Source organism: Columba livia, chromosome 5, assembly GCF_036013475.1.
Source record: "Columba livia isolate bColLiv1 breed racing homer chromosome 5, bColLiv1.pat.W.v2, whole genome shotgun sequence".
Lineage (NCBI taxonomy): Eukaryota > Metazoa > Chordata > Aves > Columbiformes > Columbidae > Columba > Columba livia.
Window position 1 is genome coordinate 50,045,732 of NC_088606.1, and position 17,408 is coordinate 50,063,139.

General features: G+C 48.9%; 1 protein-coding gene across 3 annotated transcripts in view; it reads right to left on the reverse strand.

Annotated features, from left to right (window-relative positions):
• SLC25A22 (solute carrier family 25 member 22) overlaps positions 1 to 13,855 on the reverse strand; it is a 56,621-nt gene extending 42,766 nt beyond the window's left edge. Inside the window, exons 1-2 of one of the 3 annotated variants that reach the window (XM_065065065.1) lie at positions 13,641 to 13,699; positions 9,966 to 10,122 (exon numbers count right to left, since the gene is read on the reverse strand). The gene's annotated coding sequence lies outside the window, so the exon portion shown is untranslated. Of the gene's footprint in view, positions 1 to 3,868; positions 3,951 to 9,965; positions 10,123 to 13,640 lie in introns of all 3 variants that reach the window. The other 2 variants (XM_065065063.1, XM_065065062.1) reach the window with 2 other exon arrangements.
• Positions 13,856 to 17,408: the final 3,553 nt, after the last annotated feature.

Genomic DNA, 17,408 nt, shown 5'->3' on the forward strand with positions numbered 1-17,408 from the left:
CAGACAGACCAACCCTTTGATCTCGAAGGACTTACCACCAAGAAAACGAATGGTGCAAATTCCTCACTCTGGTGCTCTGCCAAGGGACCGGCAGAGTAGAAAAAAGGTTCCCCCCTCCCAATTTAAAATAATCACCACATATAAAGCAGTAATTAAAACCAGCCAACTGAGAAACCCAAGAGAAAGCAACGGCTGGATTCTAGTTCACTTGGCAGGAATGAGACAGAGCACTGAGCTGAGGTCTTGGGGCATGAAAGCGACCATTCATTCCCCAGCAGCAACAAAACCAGGGCTCCTGGCTCTCAGCAGACCAATCTCCTCTGAAAGAAAGGAGTGGCAGTGGCCCTGCTGTTAGGAATAAGCAACTTTTTTAGGCCAAATTGCAGCAATACCTCACCAGAGCAACACCCAAACACCCACAGAGCTGTTCCTGTTAGATGCCTTGAAGTGCGTCCTCCTGGGATGGTGCTGGCTTGCTGCAGCCAAACCTGATACTGCAGAGGAAAAGGACTGCCAGCACAGGTCAGTGCTGTGCCCACTGTGAGCCTCTGATGGGAGCTGGTCACACAAGATGGACATGATGCAATTCAAGGTCTCCAGGACCCTGGTGATGGCCCAAGTCAGAGAGTTCGGCAGCAGCTGGGTCAAGGACCAACTGTTATGGATGACCACCACCTTCATGTCACAAGATGAGTATGTTTTTTCTCAGAATGTTGCCTACAGCCCTAGAAAAGGCTTTTTCTCTCTGAAAGGAGGGGGAGAGAAATACAAACTGTTCTTTTGAAAAGAAAAACAACCCACAAATCCAAGTTTGATTCTGCCATGTCATGCTCCTTCAGGCAGATGCAGAACAAGACACACACCAGAACAGCACGAGGGAAGACCAGTGAAATAGTTGGGTTAAGCTCCACCACATCAAAGCTGCTCCTTCCTTCTCCAAAGTCGTCCAAGCCAGTGAACAGACGATGATAATAGAGAGGAAAAAAAAAAAAGCCTCAATGGCTAAAAAAGCTGGCCTGGAAAATGCCCTGTCTTGGTGGGCGCCAAGCAGCCCACAGCTCTGAGCCAGCAGGCTGCTGTGATTCAGCACACAAAGCCTCCTACGCAAAGCCAAGCAGCATCCATCCCTGCCTCTGAAACAGGAAGAAAATAAAAAAAAAAAAAAAAAAAAGAGGAAAAACCAGACAAACAAAACCACCAAAAAACAAATCCCCACCTCCAGCAAGCATCTGAGGTGCCTCAGCAACCATTTCTCTTCCCATCTTCGCATAGACTTTTTTTTCCCCTTTCCCAGTACAATATGTACCATTGCAGCTCCTCACTTCACTAACCACTCACAGTTCCTTCATCCAGGAATTGGGCTGTCCCACGAACAGGCTCTAAGGAAGAAGAAATAAATTTATCTGTTCCAACCTGCTGCAGACCGACTCATGTGCATCCCCTGTCACCCCATGGAGATCTCACAGAGACTTTTATTTTCCTGCCATGCCTCCCAGGAGGGACAGGTCCTCAGCAGATACAAGCCAGAAGAGCTCATTGTCTCTGGTGGAGCCTCTCTGACTTGTTCCCCACCAGCTGCAGTGATAGGGTACATTATTACACACACATACACACTTCTGTCCAATTTCACAGGGTTGCTTTGCCTATCTGCCTGTAACAGCCTCTTCTTCTCAATGACATTCCTGCACAAACTCATGATGACGAGGAACAGTTCAGGCCTTAACAGCCCAAGCTTATTTGGCAAGGAGGAGAAAGAGCAAATGAGAAAAGTAAAACGAGGAAGGGGTACCAGGCAGGATACCCGTATCTCACTCCAACAGCTACCTGCAGAAAACCTGACCAAAACTGTGCAATCACAACAGCTGCTTTCCAGCACTACTCTTTCTGCTCCTCTGTCCAGCTCATGCTCACTGCAAAGAGCATGACCTATGATTATTACAGGAAGGGGGAGAAGAAAAGCAGGAAGCCTCCTTTGCATACGTAGTGATCTTGGCTGAAAAAAGCCCCCGAAATGCATAACCCACTAGTTTTAGAAGCAGTGCACGACCTTACTATCCCAGGTGCAGGACTACAGGAAGAGACACACTACCATCCTGGACTCACAGGCTGCCCCATTCCAGGGTGGTGGAGCACAAACTGGCACTTACCCCCATAACCTGCATCTTCTGAAAAGAAAAAAAGAAAATGCAACAACAACAAAAAACATACCACACACACAAAAGCCCACAAAATAAAACATCAAACCAAACAAAAAACAACAAAGCAAAAACAAACAACAAAAAAACAACCAAACAAAAAACAAACACCACCACACACACAAACAAACAAAACCCAAAAAAGCCACAACAAATACAAAAGAAACCACCCCACACACACACAAAAAACCCCAAACCACAACCACACCTGGTAGCAAGCATCCTGGCAGCATCCCTGTGCATGGCAATAACCAGACCAGCAAAAAGGACTGAGGATCATAGCACTGCAGAGAATGAAACTGCTTGCAACTATTTCAAGTCCTTTCATGAGAACTTCGCAGTCTCAGTCATAAGCAGCACCTGAATACAGCACCACTTCCTCTGTCCCAGGATTCCCTGAGGGGAAACAAGGTAGACAACTAAGCAAAACTATAATCAGTATCTAGTTCATAAGCCAATTGGAGCAGAGTTCAAGCACAGGTTGCTAAAGTTTATTTCTGTCTATTTCTGCCTCCCAGTCTGTGTCATATCACACATTATACAGATCCTTTTCTACAGATAGTGTAGAGCACAGGAAATATCCAGGGCTGGCTATTTAGCAAACCTGCCCTGAATGCTTCCTTCTGTCTACTGTGCCTGTTGCTAATTCTCTTCACAGCTCTGCTCATTAATAAAAATACAACACAATAAAAGAGAACCACACACATATACACCTTGCCCATATTCCCTCCATACTGGCTGATCCTGAGTCACCACCAGTGATTAACTGTTGCTGTGCAGTGAGGAGGACACAGTTATTAAGTTAATAGGAGCTGCTTAACCTGGCTACAAATATACATGAGTTCTTTGTGCCTTAGTGAGCTAATAAGGCATGTGCTAATTACATTAATTCAAACAAGCCCAGCATGCCCTGAGGGCAAAGGGAGAGAAGAGTGCAGCAAACCCTGGCTCTTTCATAATAGCTGTGTGAGAGTGGAAAGTACTTGCCTTGACAGGGCTTTCAGAGAAGTACACAAGCACTGCAGCTTTTACCCCACAGCTCGCCTCAGCCCCGCTGCCTGGTTAACGTGCAAAAAGCTTTGCTCGTTCACCTAGTGCTTGGTGTAATGACAGACACGGGATCTCCTCTCCAAAGGGCTAGCTGGCTTGTCCCTTCCCACCTCCGTGGTCCAGAGCACATCACAGGCCTTGGGATGACATCCTGTTGCTTAGTGACCGTGAGTCTGGGACCCTGCTGACACCCCCTTTTCCAACTGGGATGACGTGGCACTGGCAGCCTCTAGCCACAGAGCAGCACCAGGGGCTGCAAGTCACACAGCATCCTGCCACACACCGCTCCTCACATGGACCTGTCTCCCCCACATCCACAAAGTCAGCCAGGGACAGCTCGGCTGGACAGGCAGTACGTGGAACCTGCAGTGTGAGCTCAACCAAGTTAGGAAATCCCAACTGGCTCCATACACCTACCTGGCAATGGAGGCAGGCAGGTAGGACCATGAGCACTTCCCATGTCAAAATGAGACCTGAGCCTTCAGAAACGGGAAGGGACAGACTGTGGCAAGGAAAAGCAAAAGAATAGCAGGAAAAGAGAGACACACAACTCCACCAATGTTCAGATACACTCAGAGAGGTGCCTCCCATCTCTCCAGCTCAAGAGTAACCAGATCCCTCACCTCTGCCACCCCTGGCAAGGAGCCTTCCTCGGCATCAGCTGTGCTCACAATAAGGGCGTCTGCTGGGCACTGCCACCGCCTCCTGGCATGCAAGGGAGAGAGAGGAAGAGGAAGAGGAGAGGAAGTCGGTTGTATTTCTTTGCATCTCCAAGGACACGTGCTCACCAAGCACTCTCTGCAGCATGCACTTGTTCCTGTGAACACTAGGGGACCGTGCCAGAGCAAAGAAAAGGCGTGGGGTTTTTTCCATTCTGTTCTCACTTCTTCCCATACTGCAATGCAACTGGCAATACACAGGGTCATCCTTAGGCAGCCTGAAAAGCAACCACCTTTCCCTGTCAGCAAAGACTATCCCATGTAAATTGCAGGGTGTTTTAAAGACATGATGCTGACTCTCTCCCACTCAAAAATCAGGCACCAGGCAAGACCCCAGGTTGCAGAATAGTAGTACAATGCAGTTTGTCCTGCACAAAGAGGCACTGGTACAGGCTCAATGCAGTCTTGACAGTGGGTTGGCAGAGAAGATGCAAATATTTTCATGAAGAAAACCATATTAGGGATTTTTAGATCCTGGAAACTGCACCTCTCTTAAGACATACGATTCTGTTTCCCAGCAGAGGCTGTGGTTACTTAACCACTAGTCCAGCATAACTTCAGGCTACTGCCAAAAAGGAGGGAGTTTTTCCTTTCCACAGCAACTACAGGAACTTAGTTTGGACCAGGCCTATTCCCAGGTCAATGCATAGCTGTGAACACACAAATGCTTTGGCCAGCACAAGGAGAGGTGGGAGTGAGAAGCAGGGCTGCCACTCTCAGCAGCAGCCTGTAGCCTGACTGCTGTGGGCGCTGGAAAAACAAAACAAAACAAACAATGAACAATGATAAAACAGAACAAGAATCCCTCTAGGGATGCCTGGGAGATAACGGCTTCTAGGCCCTGAACAAACAATTTTAAAGACCTGGCAATCCAGAGCCCTGTGAGGCTGTACGTCAACTGATGGCTGTCACTTGGTGTCCCAAAGATGGACTGCACAAGCCCAGCTGGAACACCAATGCAACTCTCCACTGTACCCCTGTAGCAAAGGCATGGTGTTTCAAGAGAGGCAGCTGCCAATGTGGGTGCCAACGTTAAAATATTGCAGGTTAATGAAACAGAACCCCAGCGTCTGAAAGGATGTAAACCTGCCTGTGTCACCCTCTGGAGTTAGGAGCTGGGTTTCACCTAAGGCAATGTGACAGAGAAGTATCAAGAAGAAGCCACCATGTAAGCGTGCAATCACTGGTGTACAGGCTGCGAACTCAACTGCTTGCTACACCCAAGACTCTATTTCAGGTGCCTCTGTACAAGAGACCAGACAGGAAGAGCAGGACATCTCCCAGCCTCCCAAACACTTTGCAACAGCAGGTAGAGACCTTTCCAAGGAAGGAAACTTATCTCATTACTTCCCACTGCTGAAGGCAAAATTCGACTAATGCTCCCAGTACACTAGAGGAAATGCCAGTTAAATGTCATGTTAATCAATACTCCTTGCCTCCCAGCAATAGGAATGGTGACAAAGGACACTGCTGCTGCCAGTCCCTTTGCCATGGGAGTACATGAATGTACCTGCTCTGTTCCTGCATCACAAACAGCATTTCTCTCCTCCCAGCTCAGCTGTTTGCTTACGCCAAAGCTGTTCAGATCACAGCAAAATGGTTCTTTGCTAAACAGATGTCAGTGCCCCCACATGGGTCATGTTACTGCCAAAGAAGGTAGCAGCTCCTCGAGGGAAACTCATACGTGCTCTGTGACAAGCGGAAAAATTTTCAGGGGGACTGAAACCACAGTCTGATGGCTTGGGAGTCTGTGGCATAATCCATCCACCCGCTCCTGCTCACCCAGAGTGCTGTGAATCAGTGGGCTGCAAGGCAGGTAAGGCACTCTCAGCAGGAAAACAATATATTTAGGAGGCTACAGGCAAATGAAATCACATGCAGTCCTGCTCACCCAAACATAGCAAAAGGAGATGGATAACACAAGAAAGGAAAAAGAGAGGAAAAAACTGAAATAAGTCAAATTTGGAAAGTCATTCTCTGGACACTAAATGTCTTACCTGGCTTCTCTGCATACACAATGCAATGCTGGTACCTACCAGATGGATCTGCAAGAATTTACCTGACACATTAAGCATCCTCAGAAAAGCAATCCGTATTGCATTGCTTAAGAATTTGACCTGTTTTCAGAAAGTTCTCAAAAAAAATAATCACCCCTGAATAATAATCACACCTCACAGCCCTGCTCTAACTACCAACCAACACTGTCTTGCCAGAGAGTGTATGGCAGGAACGGCAAAGAGCATTAAAGACAACAAATTGTCATGCCAGCAAGCAGTGTAACAGGTGCTTTGTGTTGGGAGACAAACAATGCTTTGGCAATGCAGGAACCAGACACACTGCTCTGTTCCAGAGATCCTCTGGATCCTGAGCCACCCACTCCAATCCACCATCCATTTGAGTCAGCTGTGGCTACTGAGATGAGTACCCGCTTGTCTAGCAGCAAAGCCCACACAAGAGGTCTTGCAGCACTCTGTTGCTGTCACAGTTGATGTCAGGACCCCAGGTCTGGTATCAGCTGGGGAAACAATGTTCTCCTTACCCTGCAAGAGCAGTAACCTCATAAGTGGAGGGGAAGAGGGAAGGCTGGCCACAGCAGGCAGCTCTGCCAGAGTTCATCAGGGTCCCTGACCATGACATGTATATCCTCTCCCATCCCATGTCTTTTCAGGCTACCAGCATGTTTGTCACCTCACGTATACGCACAGGTGTGTCCAAGTAGCACATGCCCTTTGCCTTGGCTGATGTGTTTGCTTCCAGTTTCAGACTACCTCAGTTTGCACTGCCCCAGGTCCAGGTAACTGTACCAGCATGAGAGACATCCCAGTGTTAGACCATGCCAGGGCCTTCCCACAATCTCACCAATGTGCCAAGCAACATCTCACAAGCTGCACACCCACAAGCTGACCCTGCACCTCTGCAAACTGGCCACAGCTCCTCTCCACCAGAATAGCCCAACAAGCAGGCACAGCCGAACCTCACCGCAGGGGAAGTGGGAGCTCATTCCATGCCAGGGACCTGGCAGAGCTGCAGAGACTGAGTCAGCGGTGCACAGATGCCTCCTGAGCATGCAGAGGCAGCAGGAGAAGGCTGCTCAGCCTCCTCAGGAGCGTGCTGGCAGGCAGCACACCGCACAGTGCACTTGGGCACACGCCTACACACAGCTCAGCAGCAGCCAAGCATTTCTTCCCCCCTTTCCAAAACCAAATTTAGACCATTTGTGGAAGTACTTCTACAAATCACCCCTCTCTCAGGAAGGGCCGGGGGCTGAGTTTAGTTGTTTATATAGCGTCTGGCATTTCTGTAGTTTTAGTATCCAAGATATTTCCTTCAAGTTCTCCATTAGTTTTGAAGAACCAGAGTGGGACACCAATGAATCTTCACTCTAAGTTTCAGGAAAAAAAAAAAGGGGGGGGGGGGCATAAAAAAGAAAACAGCTGCTCAGTTTATGTACACAGCTGCTAACAAAGGCAATGGGACAGCTCAGGAGAATGGGATCAGGCCAACACAATGTGTTTTATATCCTTTAAAAGAAATAGTACCCTTAGAAAATAGCCTTCATGAACAACAGCTGCTCCCAAAGGATGAGATGAACCAACAGTACTACTGTTGCCTTACAGAGAAGAGCTCAGCTTACCCAGAGCATGGAAGAGAAAGCTAACTTCATCCTTGAGAAAGTCAACATGAAATGAAAAAGGAAAATGAAGCCCCAGCTGCTATTGCGTACATGTGGGAAAACGCTGGAAATGCTGCTTTCCCTATTTAGCTGTAAGGGACAGGGTCAGAAGCAGACATTTTACTGCTTATCCAAGGTCGTGTTCTGAATCTGTGGCAAAGGAGAAAGCAGCAACCAAATTCACAGTTAGCCCTGACATATCCTGACCCTAAAACATGCACCCTTTCTTTTTTATTTTCATATAAATCCCTAACAATAATAGAGCAAAGAACACAGCACTTAACAGGGCACCAAACAAGCTCCCAGTCTGCACATGGCCTTGGAGAAGGCATTTCCATCGCCTCCTACCCAGCAGGCAACAGGGAACTGCCCTGTATCCTTTGTCAACATGCACAGGCAGCACAGCTGTTAAAGGCAGGAAGGGGTCAGACACATCAATGACAAGGGCACACTACTCAGTAGCAACAGAATGACAGATGTGCTTGTCCAGACTAAGCACACCACATGCTACCACCTCCTTCCACACATTTCTCCATGCAAAGCCAGTGTTCACCCTGGCTAGGAGCTTTCACATCACACAGCACAGCCCCTTATGGAAGCAAAAAGGATTCACTGGAAGCTGCAGCTGAATTCAGAAATGAAGGATCATGGCTACTGGACTGGCTTCTGGCTTGATCCAAACTAAGAGCTGACCTGCACAGCATCTCTCTCCTACTAAAATGACTTGCTGGAAGTACTGTATCTTTGTCCTCTAATAGAAAAGCACACACCTTCTCTCTTCCTAACGGCCTTCTCCAAGACAGTCACTCAGTGCAGCAGCACCACTGTCCTGTATAAGAGGGGAAGTTTTTCTTCTCCTTCCTCCTCTCCACTGTGTCCATGAAGTTCCTCATAGCTGGGACAGCCTTTAAATTGAGAGCATGAACCCCAACCTTGGAGCCAAACTCCAGGTGGGACGTGCAGAGTCTTTGACGGGACTTCAGTCATCTCTAGCTGCTCAAATTCATGCTGTTTTGTGAAACTCAGCTGGATCAAGATTAATGTCTCTCCTCCCTGCCTCTGGACAAAGGCTGCAGACCCAGGAAAAAAAAAAAAAATCCAAACAGCTCTCTTGATAAACCACACACTAGCATCAGCACCAAAGGAAGGAGCAGGGCACGTGGAGGTTTGACAGCACATAGCCACCCACGCACAACAGCACCACCAAAATGAGAACAAGAACCAGTTATGAAAAGGTTTAACAAAATAAACATAAGACTGCATTCCTGTGAGCAGCTCACCACAGGATGCGTTCAATCAGGAGCAACAGAGACCCCACAAATTAAAAAAATGGTATCCCATCACATTTCTCCTGATGCAGAACAAGCATTGCTGCCCAGGTGCCTTTCCCTTCCCCAAGCAAATAATCTCCATGAGGGTAGCCCTCCTAAGACAGTAAGCATTCAAAGCTTTTATATTTGCAGATATATAAGAGGAAACTGCCAGACAGAAATTCAAACCACCCAGAGTGACAAGGTCTTTTCACTGGGCTTCTGTGGTGTTTTGCCTTGTTTTCTAGAGTTTTTGCACCCCCTGTTACTTTATCTTCACAACTGAAACGACCCAGCAATCAATACTGTAAGGTTAAAGCAACACCGAGTTTTGCATTGGACAGCTCAGTCCACCCCTCCTTCCTGCTATTGCTGCACTGGAAGGCAAACAGAAGAGGACATGAAAAAATTATTTATCTGCTGTTAGGATTAGTTGGAGCAACACAGCGTTAGCTCTAGCAACCCGCCGTGCTGTTAGCTGCATATGGCCAAATGACAATCCTCACTCCAATCAGGCACAGGCCAGAGGACTCAGCCTTGCAGGAAAAGGCAGGCTTCACCAAATCACAGTGCCAGGGAAGCCAAAACACACTGTCCTGTTAGACCTCAGGCACTTCTTCAGCAGAGGAGAAGAAATGCTTGCAGTCACATCTCGCTGTCTCACTACAGGCAGACAAGGCAACTGGCTCCAGCAAGGCTGGAGTCCATCATACACCCATTTATGAGAAATGCACAATGAAACATCACACAGTGTGTATGATATGTTCAAAAGTAAAAAAATAAAAGCAATGCACTGGCTTGCTTAGGCAGTATCCACAGCTCATTTGTCATGATAAGTAATTGGTAATTCCAACTCTCCTAACTTTCTGGTAGTGCAGCTGTTTGGGTACTTTTAAGAATGCCCAAGTGTGCAAATGTGGGCATCAAAGCATGCTTTTGCATTTCCTGAAAACACAGTTAAGGATTTAGATTAACATATACACAGATGCAAAAGGAATAATAACCAGTCCTTACATACCTGCAGTAGCAGAAGGCAGGATACTGTGACTGGGCAGATCCTTCCCCATTCTGCGTTGCTGCTGAAGGAGCAACACAGGCACTTGTCCTTACACAGTACTGCAGATTTAAACAATGGAGCAGAGGCAGCTGGGAGATAAGTGTGTCCAACTGGAAGCCTAACAGGATGTTAACAAACTTGTAAGTGACAAGCTAAAAGGCTGTGTGCCCAGGCTCTTCCTGTAGCTCGAGGGGTCCCACATGATGGCCCAGCCTCAGCTGGTGCAAACCAAACCTGCCAGCAGCTGTCTAGAAATTTCATCCTGGGGAAAAACAAATCAAACAAACAAAAAACCCCCACAAAAACAAAACAAAAAGACATAGGAGAAAGATCCACTCTGAAAAAGAACAGCCAAGGACAAGGAAGGCTTAGAAGAAATGCCTCTCTGTTCTAAAATAGACTAGAAAACATGAAATTGTAGAAACACCCTTCATAGGGCATTAGCATCCTACTGTAATACACATGAACTGCAGCACCCAGAATCACAAGGAAACTCATTTGTCCCAGCCATTCCAAACCTGATTTGACTGCACATCATCTCCCCAGTGTAGAATCTCCTAACAATCAAACAAAAATATTTTGCATTTTCCCACCCTTTTCTTTCCCCCTTGGGGCCTAGTTTCAAGGTCTTTTACGGCAGCATAATATGTTATGGCAGCATAATATGATTTTAGGCAGATAGAAACAGCCCATTATGAGATATATCCCATACAAGGCATCTTGTTGGCACTGGAAAGTTGACACGGCAAAACACTGGCATTTCCCTGCCCCAAGGCGAGCCCAGGAATCAAGTGACAAAGAAAATCATCATGCTGAAAGAAGGCAGATGTGTTGCAAGAGCACCAAAAGACCTGTGTCCATTCACATCTACTTTCAACACAGCTGAATTTTCTTCTTGCCACACAAGCCTTTCACCTCACAGATTTCACAAGGACAGACCACCTTCCAGCAGCTAATGCGAATCTTGCAATTGTCATCCAAGAGCATTTTCTTTTCACAGCAGGGTGAAAGAGAATCCAAAGGTTTGCCAACAAATGTAAAACAAGTAACCCCCAGCCCAGCACAAAACCCAAAGCCCAGGACTGGTGAGGACTGGAGACAGGGATGATACACCATACTTAGGTACTCCTTGCCAAGGGAGAAGGAGCATCTCCATCAGTCACTTGTCTTACAGCCTCCTGGCTGCAGGTTATTCAGCTAAAAACTAGAGTGCCAGGGATAAGTAACTATTTTCACAGCACTGCACGGTCATCATATATGCTGCAATGAGGGTGTTTCCTAGATCGAGCTTTACCACTCATGGAAAAGCTGTTCTTAGGGAAATGTGCAAAACTGGGCCGCTGGTGAGGGATGCTGGATCTAGATGTGTTTTACTCTAGCTAAACACAGCACAATGCTTTCCCACCCAAAAATGCTGCTGCCCTACTCCAGAAAATCTCTCCCTCCTACTATTTCACAATTCTCAATATAACAACAGTTATGCAAGAACGACAGTATAGTCACATGGAATGCTTACAGCTCCTAAGTGAGACTTTGCATATTATAACACCCTCATCAGAGCACAGCTCCAAATCCTCACAGCTCCCAGGCTGTGAGACACACCAAATCCCAGTCACTGCATCTCAGTCCCTTCTCCACCACACCTTTGCCCTGCTAGAGACCTACAACACAAAACATGACACCCAAGAGAGTGCAGGGGCTGCTTCCATGTGTGTATCCTCCTCTCACCTTGGCCAGCCAGGTTGAGATTTCCCCCTGTCTTTCCCACTAATTTAAGTCTTGGCAGGAAAAGGGGAGCAAATGGCTCTGACAAGCTGACACTGATATCTAACTCCAGTAACTCAATACAGCACACTACCCTTCTTAAAATGGCAGCAGGAGGATCTGCTATGGTCTTGGCATCTTAGTAAGACATTAACAAGATTGCTGGGCATCAAACAAGACTAGAGACTTTCTTCCAGAGCAATGCTGGGCTCCAACTTATGACACAGATTTGCTCTTCCAACTTGGCCATCCATCTCTGCCACCAGTCACCATTGCCTTCAAAACATAACACTCCTTACTACAACAGGCACTCAGTGAATAAATGAGCCCAAGGGCACAACACCAGGAGAAAAATTGTACCTGTGTGTATGACAAGTAGTAGCACACAGTTAAAAATCCTACAGGCAAGACATTCAAAAGGGTAAATCCTCATTAAATACTGGTGTTTATATTTTGGTGAAGAGATTAGTGTAACTCTATCTATTAGACCTCATCTATAACTTTATTTAGAACAGCCTGGTAAGCAAAACACAAAGCAAGGACAAGACAATCACCATCCAAGTCACACACAATACATTGTTATCAGTACCACTCCAGTTCAATTGCCTTCTGCTTGCCATTGCCAAGAAGTGAGTTCTTGAGAGGCAAAGCCACAGTGACTTGCAGTGATCAAAGTCACTGCAGATACAAACCCAACAGCAGCAGCTGCATCACAAGAGGTCAGATCAGAATGGCAGCAAGACTCTCAGAGATTACATGCTATGGTAAAAAACACCCAGTCTTTAACTGTAAACATCTAATATTGAAAAGATACAAGGCCAAATACATATAGCTGGGATCACACTCTGACATTTATTACTCTGACAGCGTGGCAAGGTGTACAAACTAAAAGCTGAGAAGCCCTGCAGGAAGGAGGCCCAGGACACTAGGAAATTCGATTTCCACGGCTGCACTCTCACCCAGCAGGAGCCCAGCAGCCCCAGAGGGTGCAGCAAGAGAGGAGAGGACGCTTCAGGTTCAATTCCCAGCGTGACCTTGAGGAAATCCCACAGCCTACGCGCATTTCCACATTCCCCATTCAGGGGAGAAAGAATACATTAACCTTGACCTACCTCAAGGAGGCAAAGATCTGGCTTAGGAGAGCCTGGAAGGAGCTCTAAAGGGTTTAGATGCAGGACCCTGCCCTGTAACTGGGGCACCCGGAGGCCACAATCCTACAAATCACCTCAGAAACCCCCGAGAAAGGTAAAAATCACTTTTGCTATCCAAAGCAGCAGCTCCGGGAGACTAAGGGGCACGGCTGAAACCGGACATGTGTCACTGCAATTCCCCCAGCACGGGCAGGCGGAGGAAAAGCAACGCTGCTACGGTCCCTCATGCCCGGCAAGGGCAACCCCAGCACCGCGGGGAACACGGGGTGATCTCCCTCAGGCTCGGCTTTGACACACGGGCAGCTGCGCCTTCAGCCCCAAATCCGGGCAGGGGAACTCTCACCCCCTGGGAATACAGGAGCGGCTGGGGGAACCAGCACTTCCAGGGGTGAGCGGGCAGGCGGGGTGCCGGGATGGCTTACAACCCCTGGGGCGGGAAGTGGGAGAGCAGGGGAGCCTGCTCCCGGGGTGGGGAGGGTACACGGGGGGGGCAGAGGAGCCCGCTGCCCCCGGGGTAAGGGGCTGGCCCCCAAGAACCAGCGGTGCACGAAGGGGGCCCGGCGACACCCTGGGATGAAGGGTCGGTCCGAGAGAGAAAGAGGCCGGTGCAAAAGGGGCCAGGCCGGGAGAGGCGAGACGAGCCGTGGCCCGGCAGCAGGAGGCGTGCTGGGCCCCCCGGCGGCGCCCCCGAAGGCCGGGGAGGAGCCGCGCCCGCACTTACCGGTCCGGGGCGGCGGCGGATTCCCTCCGGGCCGGAGGCCGGCGCGGCGCAGGGTGAGAAGCTCGCGGCGCGGCGCGGCCCGGCTCAGCTCTGCCCCCTCTGGCCGCGCTCGGTGCAGGAACAGCTGCCACCGAGCCCACCCCTCCGGGCGGCCGCCCTGTCGCTGTGGCAACGCGGGCGGGGGTGGCCGGGCCTCGCCGCGGCCTTTCCCGGCCTGGGCCACAGCCGCGGTGAAGCGGCCGCGGCCGCCGAGAGCCACGGCGGAACGGGATGGAGTCCCGCTGTGCCCGTAGTCCTGCCCTCCCCTCCGAAAGGGCGAGATGCGCTCTCCCTCACCCCACCTGTCAGCCATCTTGCAGCCACCTGGAGAAGCAGCACACGGATTGGGGGGCGAACAACAGAACAAGTGAAAATGGGGTAAAAATAATAAATCATAGAATAGTATGAGTTGAAAGGGACCTTCAAAGGTCATCTAGCCCAACCCACTGCAATGAGAGGAACATCTTCAGCTAGATCAGGTTGCTCAGAGCCCTGTCCAGCCTGGCCCAAAATGTTTCCAGGGATGGGACATCTACCACCTCTCTGGGCAACCTGTTGCCGTGTTTCACCATCCTCACTGTAAAAAAAAATTATTACTCGTGTCTAGCCTGAATCTCCCTTCCTTTAGTTTAAAACCATTAACCCTTGTCCTTTCGTAATGCACCCTTCTAAAATGTCTGTCCCTGTTCTTATTATAGGTCTCTGTACTGAAAGGCTGCAATAAGGTCTCTCTGGAGCCTTTTCCAGGCTGAACAACCCCAACTCTCTCAGCCTGTGCTCACAGGAGAGCTGTTGCAGCACTCTGATCATCTTCATGTCCCTCCTCTGGCCCCTCTCCAACAGGTCCATGTCTTCCCTGTGCTGAGGACTCTCTGGATGCAGCACCCCAGGTGGGGTCTCACCAGAGCAGAGGGGCAGAATCACCTCCCTCGACCTGCTCCTTTCGATGCAGCCCAAGATACGATTGACCGCCTGGGCGGCAAGTGCACAAACATGTCATTCCCTTCAAAATAAAGACAAAGCTGGTTGTGGTAGGTTGGGTCATCATGTGTTGCCTGCTGCTCTACTGGATAGCCTCCAGGCCACAGGTGGCCATTGCTTTTGTGTTTGATAGGCTCTGTTGTGGTTTCAGGTGCATAACGGCATCCAAGTCCTAACGCAAAAACAGCCATGGAGACCATTTCAGTGAGCTTTGGAAGCTAAGCAAGAAGGTGAGGAGGACAGCACCTCTTGGGAAAACACCCACAGGTGTGACACCACCAAGGAAAAAGGGAAAGGTCTCCAGGGGAATACATCTATAAGAGCATCCCTCACCGTTCACATGCACCAGGCACTACACTATAACGGACACAGCGAGCGGTTACCAGCTCTGCACCAAAGGCTCACAGGAGCCAGCAGAGCATGAATGCACCAAGCCTGTGCAATGAATCAGAGATGATCAGAGAAGAGCTTCTACAAGAATGGTGGAGTGTGTCATGAGGACACTGTGTGCACGGAAGCAACAATTACATGGAGTCATGATGAGCAGCCCAGGAACATCAGAGTTGTGCATGCACCTGAAAACAAGAGGAACTTGTTATCACAGTCAGGGACCCTTAACCCAAGGTGAGAAAATGTAAACCAGAGGTCAGCAAAGCATCAGGAGGCAATGCTGATGAGTTGGATGTAGGTCAAAAAGGGCTTGTGCACTTTCATCCTGGGCTGGGCAAAGCATGAGAAAATACAGCGCAGGAGGTAACAAATCTCACTCCAGAAAGGTGGTGACTGACCAAGGAAGGAGACATCTGCACCACAGCCATTTTCTTGTCTCTACCACATCCTTAGGAAAATGCTGGTGGGCACTGACATGGGGCTGCCCCAGTTTGGGGAACAGGGAAAGAGAGCACATGGGAGCTGTGGTCACCCCTTCCCACTCCCTAGCTGTGAAACTCCTTCCCACCCCCTTCCTTGGTGGGGGCAGGTCGCTGCTCTGCCTGATGTTGCCAAGGCTTTGGTGTGTTTCACTGCACTGATAAGGTGCCATCCCATAGATGTGCTGGTAGGACAGTACTGTCCCGTGCCAATTAAGAGGTTAATGCTATCCAACTTTGCACTGAGTTTTATGAGGATTGCGATCACCTGCTTTTATTTTTGCTTCAACTGCACAAAAACAACTGCTCTTTGTAACTTACATGGTGCAAAGGACCCATTTCTTTCACCAGCCTTTAAAAGAGGGGATTAAAAAAGAGCAGAGGAAGCAAGTTTGCATTCAGAGAGTGCCAGGTTGTCAAGGTTTCCTCTGCTCTCAGACATGATTTTTTTTTCTTCTGACAGACACATGATGGATTTAAAACCATTCGGCACAAAATAAGAAACAGGGAAACAAAAGTGCAATTTGAAGTTAATTTGACCAATTCTGTCAGGGATAATAAAAAGTCCTTCTTCAAATATGTTAATAACAAAAGGAGGGGCAAGGAAAACCTCCATTCTCTGTTGGACTCTGAGGGAAATATAGTTAACAAAGATGAGGAGAAAGCTGAGGTACTTAATACCTACTTTGCCTCAGTTTTTACCAGTAAGACAGGTGGCCCTCAGGACAACTCATCTCTGGAGGTGGTTGACAGAGATAGGAAGCCAAATAGGCCCCCTGTATTCCAGGAGGAAATAGCTGGTGATTTACTGAGCCATATGGATCCTCACAAGTCTATGGGACCAGATGAGATCCATCCTAGGGTGATGAGGGAGCTAGCAGAAGAACTTGCCAAGCCGCTCTCCATCATCTTCCAACAGTCCTGGCTCACTGGGGAGGTCCCATATGATTGGAAATTGGCCAATGTTACCCCAGTCCACAAAAAGGGCTGCAGAGCTGACCCTGGCAACTACAGGCCTGTCAGCCTGACCTCGGTGCCTGGCAGGGTTATGGAGCAGATCATCCTGAATGGAATCACACAGCACCTTCAGGATGGACAAGGGATCAGACCCAGCCAGCATGGGTTTAGGAGGGGCAGGTCCTGTCTGACCAACCTGATCTCCTTTTATGATCAGGTGACTCACCTGGTGGATGAGGGGAAAGCTGTGGATGTGGTCTATCTGGACTTCAGCAAGGCCTTTGACACTGTCTCCCATAATATACTCTTGCAAAAGCTGGTAGCCCATGGCTTGAACAAGTGTACTCTACGCTGGGTTAAGAACTGGCTGGAGGGCCGGGCCCAGAGAGTGCTGGTGAATGGGGCTGCATCCAGCTGGCGGCCAGTCACTAGTGGTGTTCCCCAGGGGTCAGTGTTGGGTCCAGTCCTGTTCAACATCTTTATTGACGATTTAGATGAGGGGATTGAGACCATCATCAGCAAATTTGCTGATGACACCAAGCTGGGAGGGAGTGTCGACCTGCTGGAGGGCAGGAGGGCTCTGCAGAGGGATCTGGATAGACTGGAAAAATGGGCTGATTCCAATGGGATGAAGTTCAATAAGGCCAAATGCCGGGTGCTGCACTTTGGTCACAACAACCCCCTGCAGTGCTACAGGCTGGGCGCAGAGTGGCTGGAAAGCAGTCAGACAGAAATGGACCTGGGGGTACTAATTGACAGGAAGCTCAACATGAGCCAACAGTGTGCCCAGGTGGCCAAGAAGGCCAACGGTATCCTGTCCTGTATCAAAAATAGTGTGGTCAGCAGGACAAGGGAAGTGATCCTTCCCCTGTACTCTGCATTGGGGAGGCCACACCTGGAGTATTGTGTTCAGTTCTGGGCC